At 42.9% G+C, this 12473-nt stretch overlaps 1 long non-coding RNA gene across 1 annotated transcript; it reads right to left on the minus strand.

Moving 5' to 3' along the window:
• Positions 1-1489: 1489 nt before the first annotated feature.
• Positions 1490-7483, minus strand: LOC125695699 (uncharacterized). Its single transcript, XR_007378040.1, has 3 exons — positions 6988-7483; positions 3821-6768; positions 1490-3397 (listed from the first exon to the last, which is right to left on the minus strand). It is a non-coding gene; the product is annotated as an uncharacterized LOC125695699 (long non-coding RNA).
• Between the last annotated feature and the right edge of the window lie 4990 nt (positions 7484-12473).

Consider the following 12473-nt stretch of genomic DNA (forward strand, 5'->3'; position numbering starts at 1 on the left):
GCGATAAATCAAGAGGTTCAGTTCTATGGCTCCACGACTCTCTGCCTGCTCCAGAGTTTGCCAGATTTAACCCAGTATCGAACCTTACCTACTCTTCCATGTCTGCTAAGTGTTGGGTTGTCAATATTCCCTCAATATTGACTCTGATGTCCAAGCCTAAATGAGACGTTGCAGTTAACTTTTGTTCTTTCAAACCTTTGGATGTAACATTTCCATCTAACTTTTCCCAGTATATATAGATGCCTCTTTCCCAAACGGGGTGAATGCTTTTTCACAAACACACCAGACACGGCTGGTCAGCCTTGGAAAGCTTTCTATTTCTTGTAAGGGGAGTAGAAAAGTGTCTTCTCTTACTGGCCAGCTTTCTGGATAATCCCAGACATTAACAAAAATGCTTTTGTTAAGTTTGTTTTATGATTTTTGAGCTCCCTTAATCTGCAGGATAAAGATATAATTTTTTTCTTGGTTATTCTTAGCTGGCTCGCATTGTTATTGTTTTTCTTTCTGCAAAACTTGAGGCTCTTTGTCATGTAGTTTTAAGCCCTCTTTTATAAACTTTTGGGTGATTTTACATTCCATGAGCTGCACCATTATTTCCTTTCTGAAGAACAAGCCACTGTTTTTCTTTCTGGATACTAGAACCCACTGCCAGTGCCAACAGTGGCATATTTTGTGCTGAGAAAAGAGCCAAGATTTAGGATTTGGAGCATCAGGAACTGCGAGGATGAGATCCGATAACAGCAAATGCAAGTAATATTCCCAAAACATGGAAATTGTTGTTTCCTCAACTATTCCCTGAACTGTTCTCTCAACTGTTCTTTTCAAAAACTATAGGCAGGAAAAATATGTTCTCATCCAATGTTTTTTCTCAAGTTTATTCTTTCTGCCTTCATAACTGGATGCAAATAAACACTACCAGGGTTGTATCCATACTTTCATTTTAACAAGCAGCCTGTGATTGGGCTCTGATCATTTCATGCAATTCATAAAGAAATATTATGGATTTCTTTTGCATTTATCCAAAAGGTCAATGCGCACCCCTGAAAACACTTTTAATCTAGGCATTATGACAATGAGTGGCATAATTCAGCTGTTACACCAAATATCTGAGACTGGAAGGTCCATACTGCTAAAAACTGGAGGCCCAGACCTTCTCCCATTCCCACTGAGCCTCAAGAAACTCACTGTGCTTTGCAGAGACAAACCTGTGACTGCAGTTTTCCGTGTTCAGCAGTTACACACACTCACCCCTTCCAGGTTAAAAAGTCATAAGATTTTCTTTAAAACCGTAACGTTTTCCTCAAGAGAAAGTCAAGGCTATGGATTTTGATGGTAGCCCTTTTGAGACTTTCTTGGCAACTGTAAGAGCTAGGAATTGGCTGTTGGCTTCTGCTGAAATCTGAGGATTTCCCCAGATTGTCAGACTCCAAGAGCTGAGATTTTCTCAGAACAGACCAAAAAAAAAAAAAAAAAAAAAAAAAAAAAAAAAAAGCACAAAAAGAAGCATGAAATATTTCCAAACTTCTTGTCAGGAGTAAGAAATATCTGTTTATTGCTTGCTCGCTTTGTTGTCTCTGATCCGCTTTGAAGCCTGAGTGTTTAAAGTATTTAAACACGTGCTTATCTTGGAACATATGGTACCACTGATTTCCATGGGAATGCTGATGCTCTCCCAACGTTACGCACATGCTTCGAAGTGCTTCGTTGGAACAAGGATCAAGGGAAAACCTTGAGCATAAATTCTGCTGTCTGAAAAGGACTGCAGAGACATCCACGCCATGCCACCCACATTTCCACTGAAACTGAGGCTTTTATAAGCATTTTCCACTTTCTATCATCTTTAATTTTTTTTTTCTTCCTCTGCCATATAGATAAATAAATAAATCTACTTTTGTCCCATTTCTGCATTTTTAAAAGTTTATTTACCTCTATTATTTTTATTTTTGCCAGGGTTCAAATTTAGGAAATCTTACAGACTGAGTCCTGATTGCAAGAGCATCCTTCCTATATATTTTCTCATTATTCTAAGGATGCTGATGAAAATAATGAAACCCTTTCAATTGGCTGCAGAGGGTCTTGGTTTGGGCCCAGCTCCTGGTGACACTCACATTTCCACCCAACAATGAAGCTGTTAAATCCCAATCACTGCACAAAGCCACCCTGATGTCTCTGGAGCTCAAGATCTCAGGAGCTTGCTCATTTTTCAGCCCCACTTGTGGATGGATTAACTGTTGAATTTGCAGAGCAGGAATTGACACTAAGCCAAAGACTTAGCCAAAGTCTTTTTTCAGAAATATCATCCTTCCCATATACAACAGTTTGTTTGGCCTGCAGATCCTTAATCCTTTAACTGCAAGCAACCAAGAGGTCTTTTGGTAAACAACATGCTGTCAATTGTAAATGTAACAGCACTTTCTTCCATTCTGCACAACAAAAGGACCAAACTGCTGTTTCAGATGTGGCCCCCATACACCTGGTGAACTCCATTCTTACTGATAATGAACCTTCATCTTTTTCTATGGCCTACATGTTCCAGCTGCTGCCCTGTGTTGGGTGGAAGACCAGAGAAGCAGAGGTCTTCACACCTCAGTGCATGTTCTTCAGACCCAGCATATTCTGGTGGGGCAAGGATACAAAAAGGGGTGGCCTCAGAAATTTTGGTAGATATTCAAAGAGAATGAAAAGGAGTGAATCTGCTACATTGAAGGGGTTACTGTGTACACACACCCACAGAATTTGAAAGCTAAGCTCTGCGTGGCCATAAAACCGTTTTGCAGCCACAAGGATGGAGAAGGAAAGGAGGTATAAGTGATGATCTCCACTGGCTGGCTGCACCTTAGATATAAGTTTGTATCACAGAGGTTTGGGACGTAGGCTTTTGTTTGTTCAGTAAGCAACCACACTGAGCTAGCAGTGGGGAATGTTGATGAAAAGGCAGTTGTGCTTCTCATACCAACCACGTGAAACCTGATGGAGCTGAAGAGGTGCAGAATTGAGGGCTCCCTTTCACAGGGTCTTCTCCCTTTCACAGCTGCAAGGTTGGATGGTCGCAGCAAATTTACTCAGTTGATTATCCAAGGACTCTCCCCAGGCATACAACTACCATCAAAATAGTGGTAAAGTGTTAGAACAATTCCTGGCACAGTTCTAGTCATGGTCACACATCACATACCCAACCCACTCCTGGGTGTTCTTCAGGAATTTGAATGCTTCAGGGCCTGAATCCAAAAGGCAGATGGGAAGGGGATGCCCTCTTCTGGAGGTGAAAGGGTTTAATACAACAAATGCAGATTTTTTCATGTCATGCCCTCAATGCACCTCCTTCTCTATCGGGTTCAGACCAAACCACTTCTGCCAAGCACTTCTCTTAACTTTGGGCCATAAAACTAAACAAGATCTGAAAAGCACAATAAACTATATTAAATTATGCTTCAGGATAAAAGCATCACGGGAGACTAAAAGGAAGGAACATTGTTCTTGTGAGGAATCATTAAACAGGACTATTCAGGACGGACTGAAGGGAAATTACAGAGAGCTATAAAATTACGAGGGACAAAGGAAAAGCAAAAAGTGATTGGCTGTTACTGGCATCTTCCAGAGCAAATACTAAAGGGGATCAAATTAAAATCAGCATGTGGCATGTCCAGTACTTGAAAAAACTTTGACATTCATTGCCACAAGAATCTGTGGATGCCTACAGCCAGCACAATTCAAAAAGTAGATTTATCTACAGCTCTTACACAAAGAGCTGTAGATAAATTGCCTCTGGCCATGAATTACTGGGAGCTGAGGCATTATTCTGGAGAGGAGCACTACATACCTGTCACTTTGTTACGTTCCTCCCCATAGGAACCAGCCGTTGCCCTAGGTGAGGTGGATGTTTGGGTTGATCCAGTGTGGCTGTTCCTACATTCAGACACGGATTCAAGGAGAGAGAGTTATTTCAGTAACTAGTCTTGTAAGTGTAATGCCTGTCACTGGTTTTGCCATACATCCCATACATCTTTGTGGCACACCTGACACAAAACTTCTGACTGAGCCACCCTCAGTGCTCCCTGCTTCTGCCTGTCCAGCTTCAGTATCCATCTAGTTCAGAGACTTCATCTGCCAGCAGCAGCTGATCAGTGTAATCTTTGCCAGTTACCTGAATGCGGGTCCTGGAGAAGAGAGCCCTTAGAACTGGTGGTAAGACATCTAGTAGGTTCCTCACTCACCTGCATTTCACCAAACCCATCATTTCTCCTGCACCCATCACATTAGCACCACAACAGCCCTTCCATTAGGTGACCCACTGCTCATGGCTGCTGATGTACATCAGACATGCAGCATGGCACAATGCTACTCTGCTCTAGAGATGAAGTGTGATGGAACAAAACTGAAGCTCTTGGGGTGGCCACAGTCCTCTGAGGTGGCTTCCAGCAGAACCATGCTCAATTTCCATTCACTCGAGGTCTCCAGTTTCTCCATCTGCAAAAGGAAGGGAGCACATCCCATCACAGTAGGGTCTGAGGTCTGCAAAAAGCTGAATTTGGATCTCCCATGTTCGCTGTTGTCCCAGTTTGGATGAGGTTCATCTTGGCAGCCTTAAGAGGAAAGGTTCCTTACTCCATTAGCTCTCCATTGAGCCATCCAGCCTTCCACGCAAGGCTGTTTTATTTGGAAAACATGACCGCTTGTGGCAAACAATATTTACAATTTAACTTTTTTGTTGTTGTTCCGGCTGATGTGAAACTCCTTGGCTTTATAATGCGGGTTTAATAAACTCCACTAAAAGGGTAAATATAGCAACACCCTTTTGGAATTTCTTCCTCTTCTTTTCTTTTTTAATTGATTATTTCTCTAGAGGTATAACTTTTAATGCAATGGCAGAGTATCAGCAGTAATTGGATTAAACACAGAGAGGGGCAGGGGGCTGCTGATCTTTTTTTTCTTTTTTTTTGGAGACCTATAAACCATAAATGAAACAAAAGTTACTTTATATTTGCAGACAAGTGTGTGTGTGTGCGTGTTTATGCATTTCTCTCTTGCTTGCCAACTTTGCCCTTTTTTTCTTCTTTCAAAGCACTACAAGCAATAACACTGCAGATGATAGAACCCTTTCTGTTTTTTCTTGTTTTCTTTCCAAAAAAATGAATAAGCTTGAAGGGCATTATTTTAACTAGGCTCTTGTAATCCTTTAACGGGGCTTGTTGAAAATAAGACCCAGCACTGCCAGACACCACGCAGCAAAAAGCTGCTTAGTGCCAAACTCCTTTGCATCGTAGAAGCTGGGAACTGGCTACTTTTCCTCCTGTTCTGTGTCTGAATATGCTCCTTCTTAGGTCTCAAAGAGACCTGAACACCTGCAACCTGGTCTCTGACCCTCAAGATTGACCACGATAACAACGTCTCCCTTGACTGAATGCACTGCCTCCAGCACAGAGCTGGCAGCGCCAAGGGCTTGACTGAGAGCTTGTAGGGTTGGAGTTACTGTATGAAGTCACATAGTGATGTGACACTCCTGGCTCCTGCTGGAAAAAGGAGAGGTTTTTTTTGGTCCTGATGGTCTTATTGAAATGCAAAAGTATGTGGATGGAAACCATATACCAACTGGCTTAGGTCTCAGAGCCAGGTCATAAACTTTGCCCCTCACTGCCTATTCTATTTTCTAATTTTTGGTGGCTTTTTTTTTTTTTTTTTTTTTTTGTTAATACACCACTGGTGTATTCTACTACAGTAAAATAAATAGGTTCTTTCATTTCAGGAACATTCAAAAGAAAGGAAGACATTTATGACCCAAAGGAACCGGTGCTCTCCAATGACAGTCCTCAAGAAACAACAGAGAAGAATACAAAGGCTCTGTCTCAACAGGCTTTTCAAAAGGAGAAGAGAAAATGGCTCTAGAATATGAGATATGGGAAAGAATAGACAAGTGACTATTTTTTTCACTGTTTTTTTTCTGAGCTCTCCTATCACAAATGTGCCTGGTAGAGAGCTGTGGTATCTCATTGCTTCATCCATCCTCCTGCCTTGTTCTGGTTCTTCACACCCTGCCCACTCCTCCTGGATGTTCCTCTATTAATATAAAGTTAAAAACCAACAAATGTTTTGCATTAGGAGATTTTTCATCAGATGAGATGAGAATCTTTTGCAGAGAACAGCCCATCCAATTTCAATATCATGAACAGACTAAGACCATAGAGAATCAAGCTATCCAGAAACAAGGGGAAAATGGGGCCAGTTGGACTTCAAGACCCTTCTCCCTCTTGGCATTAGTTTGAGCAGCCCTAAAACGCACCATTAGAAAGCCCTCTGCATTTTTGTCTCCATTAAAGGAGCAGAGGGATCACAGAGCAAAATATCCATGCCTTGATTCTCAAAGATTGATTGGGTGATGAGAACAGAGGAGAACATTTCCAGGGTGGCTCTTCACCTCACCCTTGCTAATGAGCAAATGGAAGGGAGCTCTGATGGAGATGCTGTTGGCTTTTCCTCATCAGTCATTACAGTCCAGGAGAGAGGCAGTGACGTGAACACACCCCATGGGCTGGGAAGGGAGAGGGGAAATTGGAGCAAAACACTCAGAAAAGCACACCGTCAGTCAGCTTATCCAGTGACCCTGAAAAGCCAGATGAATGATTCTCTTCTGCAGGTTTTAGCTCTTCTGCAGCTTTCTGCAACTGCTTGCACTTTTGTTGGGAAAAGTATTTCCCCCTGTAGGAGTTCTCAGTGGCAAATCAGTCAGATAGTGAAGACTCCAGATGAGGTCTTCTGGAGACTGTAAGAAAACTAAATGAAGTGGGAAATAAAAAAAAATGGCTTAAAAACACCCTCACAGTGTAGTCACACTGGATCAGCTAGCTTATTTTCCAATTGTAGTTGCACATTTAGTGTGGACTTGTCTCTTCACACAGCTCAGATGATTGTTCCCTGCCTCCTTTCATCATAGAAGTTCATCACCTCCAGTGTTTTGAACCTGAGCAAAGAAAAGATGAAACTTTTCCTTACCTTGTCCCTGCCCTGATCATGGCCCTGGGGAGCTGAGATCTCCTTCTGGACTTTTGAAGACAAAGGAAATGCATCCCTAAGAGCCGGATGAAGTTCTCAATCAATCACATCACAGAAGTAAAATGAGCACTGTTGAAAAAAGCTTTTGCTGAGTAGAGATAAGCTCCCCTCCTTGCTTCCTTCTTGCCAGTCAGTTCAGCAGGTGCTTACATTTTCCATTCACACCTGGAGGGCTCAGGGGGAAAATGCGACAGACTGGGGGAGTTACTGCATGCAACTAGGAAAAACAAACAGGGCCTGGAGATAAGGGAAAGTGGGAGAACAGAGAGATAAGAAAAAGAACTAAAAAACACTCCTCCTTCCTCTTTCCTCCCACTCCATTTCCTGCTGAGATCATCAGAGCTCACAGTGACCTGCTCTCTGCAGGTGGGCGATAGGCACTTAGCTTTCCAACAACCTTTATATTCATGTCAGCAAAGTGAGGTTTTCCATGTCCTCTAAGCACACCAGCCCTGGCAGCCTGAATGCACGTTCCCTTGTCCAGTCCTGAAATTGAAGAGTCCCATTTCTGTAAGGGCAGGAGATGCCACAGGAATTTTGAGTATCAAGAACAGACTGGTCTCTGAGCCAGATGACTAAAATCAAACTGTAAGAATCAAATCAGTTGGGCATCAGCCTTTCAGCCCCATTGCTGTGTTGAAGAACAAAGGTTCTAGGGGTGGATACTGCTAGAATGGGTAAGCATTTACTACAAAGTCATATTAGACAGAGCTTACACAGCTGGGCTTGGCAATCTGCATCATCTATACTGACTTGGCACAGCTTGGCATTTTAAGTAGGCAATTTCCTGACCGAAGCCAGTGCTGTCCCTATGTTCTATTAAACAGCTGTTTTACTTTCCCCTGGTGTCTTCTGTGTTACTGTAAGGAAAAGAGGCATAATCAGTAGAGAGAAAGACTCACCTGTTATGTGTGATGGTGTCAGGAGAGCTAGAATCCAGCTTGCCCAATGCAATACATAACCTCCATGCAAGCATCAGTGTAGACATCCATGGTACAATTCGTCTGGGAAAGCAACATTCTCCAAACCCACTGTAGCTGCCTTCAGATACCCAGATGGTCTCCAACTCTAATCTCAGAGAAACATAGAAATGTGTTCCCTCACTCCTCTATTCTGTTGGGGTATTTGATGAAGTCAATCTTTAGGGCAGATGTGAACCAAGAGGTGAACTGTGCCAACTGAAGCGGTGCTTCAACCCAATCCTACCCCTTTGTGCAAGGTTAGCCATTCCTCTTCCTGTAGCCTGGCCTTCAGAAGCTCTCAGTGATGGGTAAGAATTGGCAGGGAGACAACTCAATCACTTCTACATCTCCAGAAATATTCCATCTGTCTGACTCCAAGCCAGAGTGACGAGGTGGATTGGCTCCTCCATCATCCAAATCTGCTCTCCCACCCCTGTTTGAAAACCATGACCTTTGGGACCAGAGAGTGCAATGACAGCAAAATTGGCAAGTCCAGCTGTCTACAGAAGGGAGTGCATTTGGCATCCTTGTATGTCTGGAAATGGAGCTGTTTATACAGGGGGAGGGGAAGGGAGAGCTGCCATGTATAAGGTCTCAAATCGATCACTCATATTAATATAGCGTGCTACAGAATAATGAGGGTCCTATTAACCAAGGTGACATAAATAAAACCACGTTAGCTGCTTCACTTCAGAACAAGTTGTTTTCCCCTAGGACCATGCTTACAGTCACAGGAATTTCCAAAAAGCATTTTCATCTCCGTACAAGTGTGATTTACTCAGGTTACAAAATATACAGTGGTATAAATCTGTCAGAATGAGACAAGAATGAAAGGGAAGATGGACTTACGATTAAAGTGCTGGAGTGGGAATATGGAGATTAGGAAATTTTTTCTCTACTACAGATTTTTTTTCCTGGATATCAGACTTCTTATATCACTTACTATTTATACTGCCATATCACGCAGATCCACACATACAAAACATAAAACCCTTCTCCCCATTTATGAAGTGAGCTCAGTAGCTCTACCTTTTTAAGCTGTGAGGCAAGGAACACCTTTACAAGACACATATTCCAATTATTGTGTGCACTGGCTGAGATGATCGATTTAATTTTGATGAGTTGAAGGGGTTTAACGACTGCAGAAGAGCCAATATAATTTAGATAAGCTGTGTTGTTTCGAGCACAGGCATCTGGATCCTATTTGTGGTGCTCTTCCACGGTCTCTACAAGAGCATGACTTGGCCATAGGGCCCATATGGTTGTCTCAAATCTTGTAATTGTGTTGTAATCTTGTGTAGTAATCTCTTCAAAGGAGAGGTGGTTGATGCACTGTCCCTGGAGACATTCGAGATCAGGCTGGAAGGGGTTCTGAGCACTTGATGTGGTTCTAGGTGTCGCTGTTTATTGCAGGGAAATTAAACCAAATGGCACTTAAGGGTCCCTTCCAACTCAAAGAATTCTGTGACTCTTATTTCATCTTGTTTTCAGTGCTGTTTTTTAGACAACTGAACTATAGCTTGGGCTCTACTCAACGTATCAGGGCTCAGGGAAATTACCAGCACCAAATGTCTATGGTTTTGGGAAAACCCTGGGGTATCTGGGAGGTTAACAAGAAGCATAGATGAGAGATAGGATCTCTAGGAGACTAAGATGGTGTGCTGGAACAGCTGCTGCAGCCAAAGAGCTCCTGAAATGACCTCAAATTCTGATGCATAAGCAGATGAATTGAGCTCTGAGTCTGCAACCCTAACCAGGCAAAGGAGAATTTTGCCAGCATGAAGCCTCTCGTAGCTGGGTGATTGAAATATTTGCTTTGGCTGTGGAAAGCTCCTAAGACAGATCTGAAATCCTGTTATTTTGCTACCAAGGAACACATCTTATCTATTGAATGTGGGTTCTCCCTTATAAAAACTATTACACTTTGTGTCATGTTTTAATATCCACTGGGACAGAAAAAGAAAGTTCAACTCGATCAAGAACTAGAGTGTTCAAGCTCATTCCTAAGCAGACCTTCTATAGAATGAAATTCTATGTCCAACAGACCCTCTGGCCTGCCTTGAAAGATGGACAAGCTGACATCAGCACCCAGCACTGCAGCTACACCTCAGCTGAGTGTCCTGATGATTTAAAGTATATATAAGATCATTTGGGTTTTGTTTTTTGCAAATGCTGTGCAAGTTTCTTCCCATCTCTCGCCTCTCCGTCAAAACATTTCATTTTGCATATGCTCAAATATATTTTTTTCCACACTTGCTCTTTTTTCTTTTCTTTCCTTTGTTATCTTTTTCCCCTCTGCATCAACAAGATCTGTTGGTTATGACCCAAGCTGATGTCATGGTATGTTCTGAATTGTAAAAAACTAATCTGGGAAAGGAAGAGGTCAGAAAGAGGGCAAAAGAACCTAACCCAAGACAATTCCTGGGTGCTTGAAACTGCTCCCAGCCATCCAGGTTTCAGCTCAGAGACTACAGGAAATATATTACACACCCAGAATAATATGAGCATGGATTACCTGAGGCCACAGTAGGGCACCATAGTGGTTACCAAAACTAAAGCAAGATCATGATACCTCTCCCAGCACATTACTTGCTTAGCACCCATGGAAGATTAATAAAGGGATGCAGCACTTGACTATTGGCTTTCATGTTTTGCTTTTCCAGGCTCACAGCAAAGAAACAGCAGGACCAAATCACAGAATCACAGAATCAGTAAAGTTGGAAAAAAAAAAAAAACCTTAAAACCATCAAATCCATCTGACCACATCCCACATTTCCACTGTTCTTGAACACCTCCAGGGATGCTGACCCCACCACCTCCCTGGGCAGCCTGTGGCAATGCATCATCGCTCTTTGGGAGAAGAAATTGTTCCCAATATCCAACCTGAATGTAACCATTCCAGGGGGTTTGTTTGAATTAGCACTTCTGGTACACACTGAGCACACTCCTTTTTGAGTGGAGTTCTGGTTCCACTTGTTCCAGTGAATTCTTTCAACCACGTCTGTCCCTTATTTCCCTCTCCTGCCTTCCACCTCTGCCCTCACTACAGAGACATAAACACAGCTATTCTGCATCCAGCACTGTACACAATCAGAGCAGGGTGTTAACAACAAACAGGCACCATATAATTAATGTTCCCCTTTGCAGATGTATCCCTGTGAAGCTGGCAGGGCTGCTGCAGTCTTGAGGAGAGCTGACTAGTGAAGAAGCATGTTTTTTTCTCTGCTAATAAGATCCCAAGCCACAACTGAGCAATTGAACAATTATATTGTTTAAGATAAAATTCTGACTCATGCAAAGGACTCTTAAAAAAATCAGTTTGTTGCTTGTTGTTGGTTTGTTTGTTTTTTAATCCTGAGCTCTGCCAAACATCCCATGGTGACCTTCTTTATTCTTTCCTGCTCACGGTTAAGTGGAATGACAAATCAAGGTCAAGAACAGAAAAGAAAGCAATTAAAAGCTAAGTAGAATCAAGTGGTAAGTTTCAAAAGACCAGAGATGAGTGAAGTGGAATTCTCTTGTTAAATTTGAAACCACAGCTGATCTCTGTTATCCCTGTGCCATAAGAGGGTCACAAAAAGAACATTCCAAATTTTTCATCTTTCCCTAACAAATAGAGAGATATGAGGCTGTATCAAAATTCTGGCTTTAACAAATGCTGAACTTTAACAAGCATTGAATTTTAGTGACATACTAAACTTTGAATCTTGGTCTTTAAAATGTTTTCAAACCATGGTGCACAGCCTGATGGTCTTGAGATTGGGCAGCTTGGCTGAGGAGAGCAATCTGCCTCACCTGGTGCATTGAGTCCTGCAGTGGCTCGTAATGAAGACTTCAAAGGAAATGTCCAAATGACCACATGAAGAGCCAAACAAAGACTATCACAGATCACAGAATCACCCGGGTTGGAAGAGACCCCAAGGATCATGTAGTTCCAACCCCCCTGCCTAGCAGGGTCACCAAACATACACATTCAGATCAGGTTGCCCAGGACCCCGTCCAACCTGGCCTTAAACACGTCCAAGGACGGGGCATCCACAACCTCCCTGGGCAGCCCGTTCCAGGGCCTCACCACTCTCCTAGTAAAGAACTTCCCCCTAACATCCAACCTAAATCTTCCCTCCTTCAACTTAAAACCATTTCCCCTAGTCCTGCTGTTGTCAGCCCTTTTGAAGAGTTTACTCCCCTCCTGGGTGAAGGTTCCCTTCAGGTATTGATAGGCTGCAATGAGGTCACCCCGCAGCCTTCTCTTCTCCAGGCTGAACAAGCCCAACTCCCTCAGCCTGTCCTCATAGGGGAGGTGCTCCAGCCCCCTGATCATCTTAGTCGCCCTCCTCTGGACCCTTTCCAAAATCTCTATGTCTTTCTTGTACTGAGGGCTCCACACCTGGACACAGTACTCCAGATGGGGCCTCACAAGAGCCGAGTAGAGAGGGACAATCACCTCCCTGTCCCTGCTGGCCA

This window comes from Lagopus muta, chromosome 7 (genome assembly GCF_023343835.1).
Source record: "Lagopus muta isolate bLagMut1 chromosome 7, bLagMut1 primary, whole genome shotgun sequence".
In the NCBI taxonomy this organism is placed as follows: Eukaryota; Metazoa; Chordata; class Aves; order Galliformes; family Phasianidae; genus Lagopus; species Lagopus muta.